Source organism: Schistocerca gregaria, chromosome 9 (genome assembly GCF_023897955.1).
Source record: "Schistocerca gregaria isolate iqSchGreg1 chromosome 9, iqSchGreg1.2, whole genome shotgun sequence".
NCBI lineage: Eukaryota > Metazoa > Arthropoda > Insecta > Orthoptera > Acrididae > Schistocerca > Schistocerca gregaria.
This window is the reverse complement of record NC_064928.1, coordinates 254,893,625-254,906,377: the sequence shown is the minus strand read 5'-3', so window position 1 is coordinate 254,906,377 and position 12,753 is coordinate 254,893,625. Positions and strand designations below refer to the sequence as shown.

Sequence of the window (12,753 nt, the reverse complement as noted above, 5' to 3'; positions counted from 1 at the left end):
TATTTCATCACACAGTACAGATCGAACAGGTAGTTCAATTCTGCCCATCCTTGACCCAATATATAATTTTTTTTGTTTTGGTAACCAGTTTCAGTCATAGAAAGACCATCTTCAGATCAACATGTAACTCCACTGGTGCCTCGTAAAGCCAATGCACAGGGCTCTTATACATGCCAAGAAGCACTTACATGCACGTACAATGGCTCCATGTGTCATCAATGTTATTACATACTGGTCTGAAGATGGTCTGTCGACGACTGAAACCAGTAACCCGAGAATAGTAAACACCATTTGTGGTCTAGGCTGTTGTTTTTGTTAAATTCAAAAAACATCACATTTGTTCCAGTTATGATTGCGTAAATTATCTTCTTTCCTTGCTGTAACCCCACAAGAAAAAAGTACAAGGTGTCAAGGGGTTGCCACTCGGGTAGTGCTCTGTTAGTGACTGCAACACTGCCTATCCAGCCATGTGGCAACATCTCATGCATATAATCGTGTAAACAATTGTGGGGATGTGGATGGGCACAATCTTGTTGAAAGATGAAATCTCTGCTGTCAGTTTCAAATTATGACATGACCACAATTGCAGAGTGTCAACATAGATGACATCGTCGAGTTCTCTATGTGAAGAAGCGTCCACAAACTGTCTTGTTGACCACGGAACAGAACATGTTGACTTTCTCAAAATCTTGTGTGTTCGAAACTTGTATGTGGTTTCACAAACCCTCATATACATGCGTAATGTTGGGTAATGTTTCATGAAAGAGGAAAGCGACTGTGTTGATGAAGACTAATTTTCTTGCAAAGTTGTTCTTTTTATGATGGTTCTGCATACAAATGCGGACGGTAAAATTTATCGACATGGGTTATGGCTTTCAGAAGCTGCAGTTTGTACAGCTTCACTCTTACTCACTTAAACATGATTTTTACACACTGTTGACTGAGGGCTGTGCATTTCTGTGCTAACTTAACAATTATACTTGGTGGGCAATATCATCACATCCCTCACCTAGTCCAATGTCTGCTCTGACATGCCTAGTCAGCGTGCATATTTAGCATCACACAAACATCCCCAAATTTCTTGTAACACCTCACTACACTGTCGTAAAGAGGTGGTGCCTTGTGAAAAAGTGTTTTACACTCACTACTAATTGGCAATGGACAAATTATACCACAAAATATGCTCTCTCTGCTTGCTTCACTGCCATTTTCAGTGACTATGGTTGGTGGCACTCAGTAAACAATTTTCCAAACAAATTTGCTGGCACCATGTAAGAAGAAAAAAGAAGCAAATTCTGAGCATATGACTTTCATTTATTTTATCACTTATTACATTATGTTTAGCTGTTTACATATACAAAAAAATTTCATGACTTTGTAACTTCCCTGTATAATACTATACAAAGCAGCAAGCTCATTTCCTGAAGGAAAGTAATGATAGATGAAGAGTTGAAACATCAAATTTTCTTTCAGGCATATATATATATATATATATATATATATATATATATATATATATATATATATATATATATATATATATGACAATTGTCAATGGCATTGCTGTTACAGACACTCAAAGTGAACTATCACTGAAATATTAATACAGGATATAAAACAGAATATGTAAATTCATAACAACACAGCTAAGCTGAAGGGAATTTAGTACACAATTCATACGATTAAATAATAAAGTTTCACTGCAAACATCACTACACTATCTCAGAGGTATGGAAAATCAAAGCAGCATCTATAAAATAAACATCCAAAAAAGGTTGTAAGTTAGTTAAAAAATATGGTACTAGCATGGGTCTTAGTTGTCACAATATTCAAAGCAAAATATCACTATCAATCCAATTTAGAAATTTTGATTTCTTTTAACTTTGGTTACACTTCACCAACTTTGATTCCACACGGAACCATTGGGCACAACGACTGGATATTAATGTAAGGGAGGATAGGAACAAACGAATCAGTCACAATCTTGTTGGACTGGACCATTATAAACCAATGGGATTGTGACTGACTGCTGTTGCTATCTTTCCTCGGTTAAGCTTCGCATCAACAAGACATCACAAGACAAAATAATGGATCATATGTGACCAGATAAGTGATAGCAACAGAAACATGCCGTGCACCATTTCATTGCTAAATTCTGACATTTAAAAATACTTTAGGCCTTCTTAAACACAAGTCATGAAATGAAATCTCAATTTATTGGGCCATATAATTTATCACATAAAGTGGCAACTATGCAGACTTATTCTGCCTTACATTTTATTTCAATCAGCAGTAACTTAAAACTCTTCACATTATTCTAAATGCAAAAGAGATTGTGATAGAAAAGCAAGATTAACTTATGTCACATAAGTGACTACAAGACTGGAATATTTATACACTAAGGAAAGTTCCAGCTAGCAGCGTGGACTGAGGCAGGGGTTTCCTGGCTAGGACTGTGGATAGGAGGGGGTGTCAGGTGCATGGGCTACACATGTGTAACACGTGCACAGTGCAGATGAGGTGTAGTGCACAATAAAAGTGCCATGAGGTTGCAGATTGTGGAATGGGTGACGGGGGGAGAAAGAGGAAACTGTCATGTGGAGTGTGTGAACAGTGGGTTAGCAAATACTCAGGCCAGGAAGTTACAGGCGTGAAGGGTGTGCTGTAATAACAACTCCCATTTGCTTAGTTCAGACAAACTGATGCCAAAGGGAAGGACCCAGATGGCCTGTGATACAGCCACTGAACTCTATCGTGTTTTCAGCTGCGTGTTGTGCCACTGGGTGGTAAACTTCATTCACGGACGTGTTTGGCAGTGGCCATTCAATCTGGTGGACAGCTGGTTGGTAGCCACACCAGCATATAAAAAGCTGTGCTGTGATCGCAGTGGAGTTGGTAGGTGACATAGGTTAAGGCTGTCATGAACACCTCCAACAAATTGCTCAAAGCCTTGCCTCTCACATCAAAGATACTAACCACTTCCTTCAATGACATTCCGCCATCCCCATCCCTTTGGCACTTGGATCCCTGCTCTTCACTGTTGGTGCCCCCTACCTACAAACCCTCATACCCATCACCTTACTGGTACTGAAAACTACCTCTGTTAACATACTTCATACCATCAACCAATCTACCTCATTCCTCATAGAACTTACCAACCATATCCATTGAGGGGGAGGTATATAAACAAATCTGCAGCAGAGTCACAGGCACTCACATGACATCCTCCCATGACAACCTTTTTCATGGCCCATTTACATGGAACCTTCTTAGCCCCCCAAAATCACAATCCCCTTATTTGGTTCCGGTTCACTGATGACATCTTCATGATATAGACTGAGCCAGGACACCATATCTGATTCCTCAACCTCTACACCTTCTTCCCCATCCACTTCACCTGGTCCTCAGCAACCCAACTGCCACCTTCCTGGATGTTTACCTCCAGCTCTCTCATGGCTTCATTCACAACTCTGTCCACATTAAGCCCAGTAATCACCAACAGTAGCTGCAATTTGGCAGCTGTCATCCCGTCACTGAGATAGGTGCTACCCCCCACACCCCAAATGTAGTATTCATACAGATTTCCTATACCATATCCTCACACATCCCTAATTCTTCCACCACCACCAAGAATCAGCTGCAAAGAAGTATCCCCCTTGTCACAAATACCACCCTGGACTGGAACAACTAAATCATACATTCGCCATGCCTTTGACTATCCATCATCGTGCATGGAAATGAGGGACATCCTATCCAAGATCCTTCCCACTCCCCCTGAAGTGGTATTCTGTGGCCCACCTAACCTACACATCATCCTGGTCCATACTATGCCACTTTTACTCCCAATCACTTGCCACTTGTGCAAGATCTACCCAATCCACCAACTTAGTCCTATCACAGGCTTATCATATGCCAAAAGAGGCAAGGCCACCTGTGAAAACAGACATGTAATCTAACATCTCTGCTGCAATCAATGCACACTTCTTATGTTGGTATGACAATCAACCAGCTGTCTATCATACTGAACGGCCACCTTTAAACTATACCCAAGGATGAAGCTGACCATCCAGTGGCTCAACATGCTCAAGTTCAATGGATACTTCACAACCTGGTCCATTTGGGTTCTTCCCTCCAGCACCAGTTTTCCTGAACAACACAGATGGGATTTGTCATTGCAACACATCCTTCACTCCTGTGATCACTTCTCACAAGTTAAACATTTTGCTATGTTTTAACAGGACATGCAAGTATGGGTATAATGCTGACATTGGTAGCAATACATTTGATTCAGTATGTAGGATCTGGTGTTTTCATAGCTCCCCTTGATCTTTGGTGGGAGTTCCACTCAATCAGGCATTAAGAAAAGGGTGCGGGTAGACACTAATTCTACGTCAACTCAATGGATTGTGGTTACCCCTTGATCAGATAGATAATGTTGTATATCTCCCTCAGTCATACCATCAAGCAGCTGAGCACATGAAGAATTCAGTGTTTGATGAGCCCCTACACGAACAGGGTATCCTTGGGAAGTGTAGCTTTAAGCAGTTTTTGGGCTTGCAATGCACTGTCTGTCTTTAAAAACAAAGTTCCATTGCATAAGCGAGGGCAGGAGTTTAGTGGGCCTACCGTTGTGCCCACACCTTTCTGAATGACGAACAGGTTAACTGTGGATTAGTTCTGACCTCCTGCTGTGCACGACACCACGAGGTAGCGAGGTGCAGCTGAAAGATTCATCGTGTCTTCGGCCTCATTCCATATCTGTTTATTAGATGGAGGTTGCATTGATAGAGTTTATGAATTCATTGCGAGGAACCCCATGTTTGCCTGCATCTCTGGTGGTATGCTCCTTCCTTCTGGGGGCCCCACAGACAGGAGCACACCCACCTTAGGTGATTGTTCACACCTCCTTAACTCCAGGCAGAGGGACCAGTTGGCAATTAGGAAGATAACTGCTCAGGCAGTCACTCCTCCCTCGGCCTTGCCTTTACCAGGGGTATGGGTGAGCCTTACCTGGTCATCAGGGGTGCTGGCAGTTACGCATTACCTAGTCACTCTTGATGTGTCAAACAGGTGAGTCAGCCCTCAGGCACACACAGGGAACAAGACAGACAAAAAAGGAGACCTCACATGCAGAAGGATGACAGGAGGGGTCAGAACAAGGAGAGAAATACAAAAATGAATTCCACTTAAGTCTTCCAACACTTTCACAAGTATTGGTCTCCTGACTGTACGCAAGACATGGTCCCCACAGTAAGTGAGCATATACTCATGAAAGAGTTGCGAGTCCCCCCGAGAACATGTATCACAGGACTAGTTTGTGCACCTACTGTCCCTGCTTCCCACATTCGTAGGCAGCAAACCTGCTGCCACCCTCCAAGCCGCAAGCTACTCATCCCCAACCTCTCTTCCTACTCTACCCCCCCTCTACCCACCCCACCCAACACAACCCCCACTCCACCTACTGAAATGTGAGTGGTCCTCTTTACTCCTAAAGTATTTACAGACTAGAATATTTGGATGATTGAGGCCATACACATTAAAATGTTATGAACACTATGGGTTTTTTACCTTACAGAGAGGACTTCTTAACACAGAATTAAACCCTGCACAAAATCCCCAGTGGATTTTCAAGAAATAACTCCACAACAAGGAAACCATGTTCCACAAGGTTCAAGTTTTGGACCAATAATACTACCTATACTCAATAGCATATCAGATGTGTTGAAAGTTGCATCAGAAGTCCTATCTTCCAGTAATATGATTAGATTAAGAACAGTAAACTAAAAATACCAAAAAAGAGATCTTAGGTATAACCAATGAAAAACCATAAAATTATTTCAGGCCATGGATTAACTGGAAACCAAATGAGCTTCACAGGATTATGCTCAACAGTTTACAACCAAAAGCTAACAAAGAGGGAAAATTAGTCATGTGGCATGATTAAAAGGAAGTTGCATTGAGTATGTAACAATTGCTGAAAATCATTTGCATAATGTAATTTTTGTCTTTTATTATCTTACTGATAATCATCACAAATTTGGAAATGGGTCATCTGCCTGATTAAAGATTGAAATCTTGATTTATTTCATTTTAATCGGGCAATTATATTATGCTTCATAGGCTAACGTGATCTCAATTCTGCAAAGGACTCTCCCCTTTCTCCGGCTCTTTCGTGAATGAAAAAGGAGCTATTCTGGGTCAGAAACAGTTGCCCTGAGGAAAGGAGTATTAGTAAAATCAAAGCTCAATGACAACCTAAGCAACATGCGAGACACATGTTAAGTTTGATTCAACTGAGGGGACAATACATGTAAAAGATAATAACTTCAGTTTACCCTCAGCTACAAACTTTTAACCAAATATGAATGCCACTTAATTTGTCTCACTATATTAACATTTAGGTATGCTCACACAGAGCTGAAAAATTTTGCTTGCTCTTACTTCTAAATGAGAAGCAATTTGGGAGCATTATTTAAAATATAAAGACAACACTTAGCCATGAAGACTGAAACAGCAATGTTTTGTGAATAACTTTAGAATATGACATCCATTCTTAAGCAGGAAAATGATGAGCTTAGTGGAGCCTATTGAGGCTGTAAACAGTTGGCAAATGACCTAGAAGAAAATACAAACGTACATTTCATTTCTCTGGAAATAATAGACAAGGTAACATGAAAGCCAGTCGCCAACTGTTTTTTTTTTTTTCAGTGTTCTGTAAAAACATCTCAGAACTATTATAAAATGTATAAGATTGTCATACACTGTTGTTCCCTCTACATTATTTTGGAAATATCTGTGGCGATTCCTCTGCCCCTACCACTGGGTTTTATACAACCCACACCACGTTCAAACTGTGTGTGGGATTTTCATATTCTCTCACTCACTATGCGGCAACTATTAGTCCTACAGAAAAAAATGAACTGGCTGTTTTTGTTGGAAATTTAATTTAGTTAAATTTTGTACTGGGATATGTTTTCATTGGAGGGCATAGTTTCAGAGTTATTAAAGAAAAACATGCTTTTTCTGAGTAACTTGTAAATGAAGGCCTGTAGTGGAAATATATCCCAGTACATAACTACACTAAATTTCCTGCAAAAATGTTTGGTTCAAAATAATAGTTTGTGCGTAGCCAGCAAGAGAATATGAAAATGTTGCAGTTGGTACTTGATGGCACTACAGACTGCATAAACCCCAATGCTATGGGCACCTGAATTAATCTGTATAGAGTGTGCCATTTTCAGTAAAAATACATCAAATCTAGGAAAACCATGATTACCACGATATTTCAAACAACCTGCAAGAGATTACAAAAAAAAGTACACACAGCATAACACGATGGTTGCTTGCAACTGAATCTACATAGTGTACATTCTCATACATTTCACAGTTAGCCTAAATGGGAATAAAATCAATTGTCATTAATGTTAGATGAATTTATGACTATCTGTTTCAAGTTTCAAAATGTAAAATAAAACTTTAACGACGCCTAGTTAATATTTTTGTTCATCTGACATAATTACAGACAAATTTGCTATTTGCTATACATATTTCATTTGTTTCAAGCAGCAGGTCCTGGCTTTCTCGGGCAGCAGTCTACCAACTACCTGAAAGGCAAGGAGACATTAAAATTTAAATCAATGTAAATAAGACCACGAAAAAACAGTGCAAGTTATTACTCAGAAAATACTTACCCATTCAGAAATTCTCAGTTTGATTGAGAACAGCAGTGAGAAGATGTTCGGCACCTGATGCTGCAAAAGTTCCCAGCTGCCGCCGAGCATAGTAAAAATGTGCATAACTTCATGCAAAACTTTTTACTATTCCATTAAACCATACGCAGTAGGTCGTTAGCGTATACATCGATTTACGGTGAACTGACAGCGTAAATCCAGTTGTTGAGCAAGCTGGAGCGTGACTGATGGAAGGTCAGTGTTAACACCATATCGAGGTCATTCGAGAATGAATGCTAGTTCTACTGGACACAGAGTGAAGTGAATATCTATAATGTTATTAAAAGGATGGGACCAATACTTGGTTGCCGAAGAGCTCCTGCATAAATTTAGCCACAAGGGGGAACGATTGTATTATTGTCATTTTTACCTTCACTTCTTCACAAACCGAACTCTCGTCCTACCCCGCCATCCAGACAGACGTATCAAGTCTGCATCAGTTTGTAAAAAGCCGCCTGGAAGAAAGTGAACCCAGTATCGTGAAACCTCAGAACTATTTCAGCATTTACGTGATAAATACGAGTTGCGTCACCCCCTCCCACCCCATCGAATGTCCGATGGATCAAACATTTGATAGTTAGCCAGCCAATATTTTTACAAATGAATCACATTTAAAAGATAAGCATATTTCATTTGTGTATGCAAATTATATCTTTTCAGCTTACAAACATAAATATGGATACAGTCATTCCGTGTAAACGATCTGCAATGACATTCCCATATGACGAAAACCAGCATGTATGTACATTAGTAAATAAATCCAGAAAGTACTGACAAAAGTTTTTTCACATAATGATACCAATAATGTTAGAGTGATGCTGAAAAGTAAAAATTTGAAACAGAAAAAAAGAAAATTCATATCGACTGAGAAAATCCTGTTTGATATCAGCAAAAAAAAAAAAAAAAAATTAGCAAACAATGCCACTGATTAAAACGTCTCAAAGCGCAAAAAAACAGAAAACGCCATTTATTAGCGCTTATTCAATACCGACGGCATCTACAATCCTTTTGTGGCTTACAAAACTTCATGTCTGACCGTGTTACTGGATTTGGTGTATTTTATTCAAGTCTTTTAGTTCTCAAATTTGAATGGAATGATAGTTGTTTTGGTGAAAACAAGCTATATTTTTTGGGTTATTTGGTCAAGGTGTATCCCAGGCTAGTATTTGAAGAGTTGAGCGTGAGAAACTACCAAACTGATCTGTAGAACGAATTATTAACGGCCCAGTACTGAACCAAAATGGTCCTCGACTCCCCAATTTGTTAACGCTGTTCAGCGGTCGTGTCAACTGGACTGTGGAATTCGTAGCTCTGTGACTTCATGTTTGACACCTTTCTGCAGTCAAGTTTACATTGTGCTGTGGTGGAACTATCCCTTTTTGTACCTCGAGGAAACGACATGACTAAAACACAGTATTTCCTCCGCCACACACTGTCAGGTGGCTTGCGGAGTATGGATGTAGATGTGAACACTGAGCAATGCGAACTCTATGGCTTAGCAGATTTAGAACCATTTCAAGAAAATCGTTTGAGTTCTCTGATGAATAAAAAGTCCCTACTCAGGATTCCAGGTGACGGCAAGTAGCAACTCCTTGCCGTCCGCCTTCCCGCATATGTGCTGTGTCACCTGTCCAAGTGGGATATGCACATAGTGGATTACGCTGATACACCGCCATGGGCTTTCCAAAATTGCAGAGAGCGGAATAACGAAAAAACGCTTCATACATTCTGTAAAAACCTTCTATTAACAGAACGAAAAGGGTTTCCGGTTCTGTCGTTAGTCACAGTGTTTTCGAAACACCCATCAAAGCCATTGGTCGGCTTCAGTGCACTGACGTCTGAATGATGTTATATACATCTGAAACTACTGCGAAAGCTGCTTCTTGCATGAGCCACCCTTGACAGTCCTTCAAAGACCATTCATATACAGCCATGTTTGCTTGCCTTCTTCGATGACTTAATGTGAAAACAGGGTACAGGATGGAACGACAGACTGTGGCATAAATAGCTAAAGGTTTTCTTGGCGCATTCCCCTCATGTCGGTGCACTGCTGATTTGCAGTAATCAGTCAACAGTGGTTTCCATTGAGACAGCAGTTTCTGAGTCATTATAAATAAGCACTGTGTGGTGCACTCACTAGGTCATGACTTGATTTGGTATAATACAAATGTGTGGCGAAGTCATGTGCGCCCGCGACAGGCAATGTGGTGATTCGTCACAAGGCTATAGGAGTGTCCCATCCGTATCGCGCCAGATTAAAGATGTTTTTATTTAAAATCACTCTTACGAAGAATTATTGTCAGCCGCACAATCAGATAAATTATTTGGAAAAATCTTCTACTCTCTGTATTATATACATTCGCCACTACATTAGTTCCTGACAATAGAATAAACGAAGTTGTGAAACTACCCGACTGTTATTGAGTTTGTGCTGAACTGGGACGTTTGACAATCGTGAGAAATCATTTTGCACCTGAGTTATTCAGCTTCACTTTTCACAGCACCTACCTTCTAAATCTATGTGACTTATTTTGAAAATTTTAACTGCGAATAAATACAAAGCGTGTTATTACAGTCAACTCAAACTTTTGACGCAATCATCCATCCTACTCCACAAATCTATTTGTATAAAAATAACAGAAAAAGATCCAAAACAAGCATTTTTTTCTACACAACACGGTACCAAAAAACATAGAAAAACAAAACTTCTCAAAAAGGTTATTGCCTATAGTCACATTACAAATGTTTGAACGATTTCAAAATAATTCATACGATTTGTAGCCCCAAATTAAGTTGGAAGTCACATACTCGCACGCTTATAGCGCACTACATTCATGTAGAAAATATCCAGCAGCGCTCAAGACTTGGAAATAATGTAATAATCTATCAAAACGATAGTTAAAAAAATGCAATCTTTCAGAAATGTTCTAGTTCGAAGCCATTCTTCGATATTACCATTCCGTCATTATTTGAAACACTATTGACAAAATTACTCATTATCGCCACGCTTGTCAGCAACTACAGGTAATAAAGCGGCTGTAAAACCATATTTTAATCTTAGCTGTCACACAGTCAAATGGAAACGAGTAATACAATATGTAAAAAACTCGTGAATATCCACAGCATTTTCATCCATTATGGCTTCTTCACTGCTAGGCAAGATACGTGAAGATATAATACACCCTCATAAGACGCTGTGAGCAATGCTTTAACATGTAACACAGACAGACGCCAGATGCTCGCATAGCCTTCTGTGCCAACTCGCGCCAAATCCACATACGTCTGGAATGAAGACACATTCCCATTCAAGGCTCCTTGATCTCTGCATCCAAAGCTGATTGGACGACGTTGTCAAACTATCTTTGCAGTGATCAGAGGGCGGTTACGTGGGAGCAAGCGTAATAAGGTCACGCAACTACGGTCGTCGAACTAGGTTTATGTTTGTAAACAGTTAATTAACCAAACTGAACTTACCTGTAGCACAGCAACGTCAACCGACCTCACTCTCCCAAGTTCAAAACTGGTGTGCCGGGTTCAAACCAGCTGCAGTCGTGCGATTTTAGTGCTGCCTATCGGCCATGATGTGAATCACATTTCCGACGTACGCAAACATTTCATTGGTCGAATTACGAACGATAAATGGAAGTTCGTGAGCAGATGTTTTTGACAAGTTGTGTGAGACAACAGTGTTGTCTGTTCGTTTCCAAGTGTTTTAGAATTACTTGTATCCTATTCCAAACGTGAATTATTTTTGCTGTATAGAATTCAAAGCATGGCCGCTTCTAACGCAGACAAACCAAGTTTGGGATGTGCCGAGGTTATAAAGTAGCGTTCAGTTAGTGGTTTTCCGAATGTTTTGATACGGAGTGATAATGGTTTACGTGAAGCATTAAGTACATGACTTTCATCTGCATGTATTTAAAGCAGAAGTTTGCTGTACTGCTTTTAAGGCATTCATTAGTCTCGAAATCTTATTAAACGGTTTTATGAAAGTTAAAATAGCTGTGAATTTAATTGGTGGAAATCGGAAAATTTGCAGGTATTAGAAATGAAGACGTATTATATCGTCTTCATACTAGTCTTTAGCCAGTTGTTATATCTCCGCAAATCATACTGTTGATAGGAAGTGACATATGGAATATTACACATATGAGTCAGGTAATTGAAAGTGCACTTTGTAATCAGTAGAATAACAATAGTATTAAACCATTACGACGTACTTGAAGACATGATCTGCCTGTAACGTAGTACGGTTCTGTGCATTGTGGATAGTCGTAACAACCACTGATAACTGATGGAATATATCATTTCTCAAGCAGTTCAGTTTAGTTACGTGCATCAACCAGTTGGATATTTTGATGAGTGTCATTCATTCTTCGTACACGGTACTCGTCAGTGTGCAACTTTTGCAGAGGAATGTAATTTCCACATCAAAAATGAATATTGTCACCGGAAGCAGACATGTTTGCAAAGTTTTATAATATTTAATGACGGTTTCTAAATTCGTGGAGCTTGTAAAGAAAACAGGTGAGTTAATTTGCAGTTCCAGACACCCCAGTATTTTCAAGAACTTTCATAACGGAGTCACGCACTTGTACTTTTTGGAATTGCAGTTAGAAAATCTGAGAGAAAGGTGCCAAAGTTCTATACCAGACGTTTAATTTTATTCATTTGACCGTTTATTGTGGAAACTGCATTATTGTCTAATTCACACAGAACAATACTATTTACTGAGTGCTCTGTCTGGTATAGCAAAATTCAGAGGACAACAGTATATACACTCTGCTCTGAAATGTAGCTATTTCAAATCAGTGTTGTACATAAGAAATGTGAACTTTTAGTTACCTACTCAGTTAACATAACGCCTGCTTTCCGTTTCAATACCATGTAGAACCAAGAAGGTGGCAATTCAACAAATACACAGGAAATGAGGAAGGGAAGCATTTGCGGCTAAAGGATCAAGAAACCTTTTCATCCCAGTCTATTTATTTGAAACAGGGATTTGATTACATGTATTATATGC

General features: G+C 39.6%; 1 protein-coding gene across 2 annotated transcripts in view; it reads right to left on the bottom strand.

Annotated features, from left to right (window-relative positions):
- Window positions 1-11,293, bottom strand: part of LOC126291739 (proteoglycan 4-like) — a 418,968-nt gene extending 407,675 nt beyond the window's left edge. Inside the window, exon 1 of one of the 2 annotated variants that reach the window (XM_049985413.1) lies at window positions 11,205-11,293. The gene's annotated coding sequence lies outside the window, so the exon portion shown is untranslated. The remainder of the gene's footprint in view (window positions 1-11,204) is intronic. The other variant, XM_049985414.1, reaches the window with a different exon arrangement.
- Between the last annotated feature and the right edge of the window lie 1,460 nt (window positions 11,294-12,753).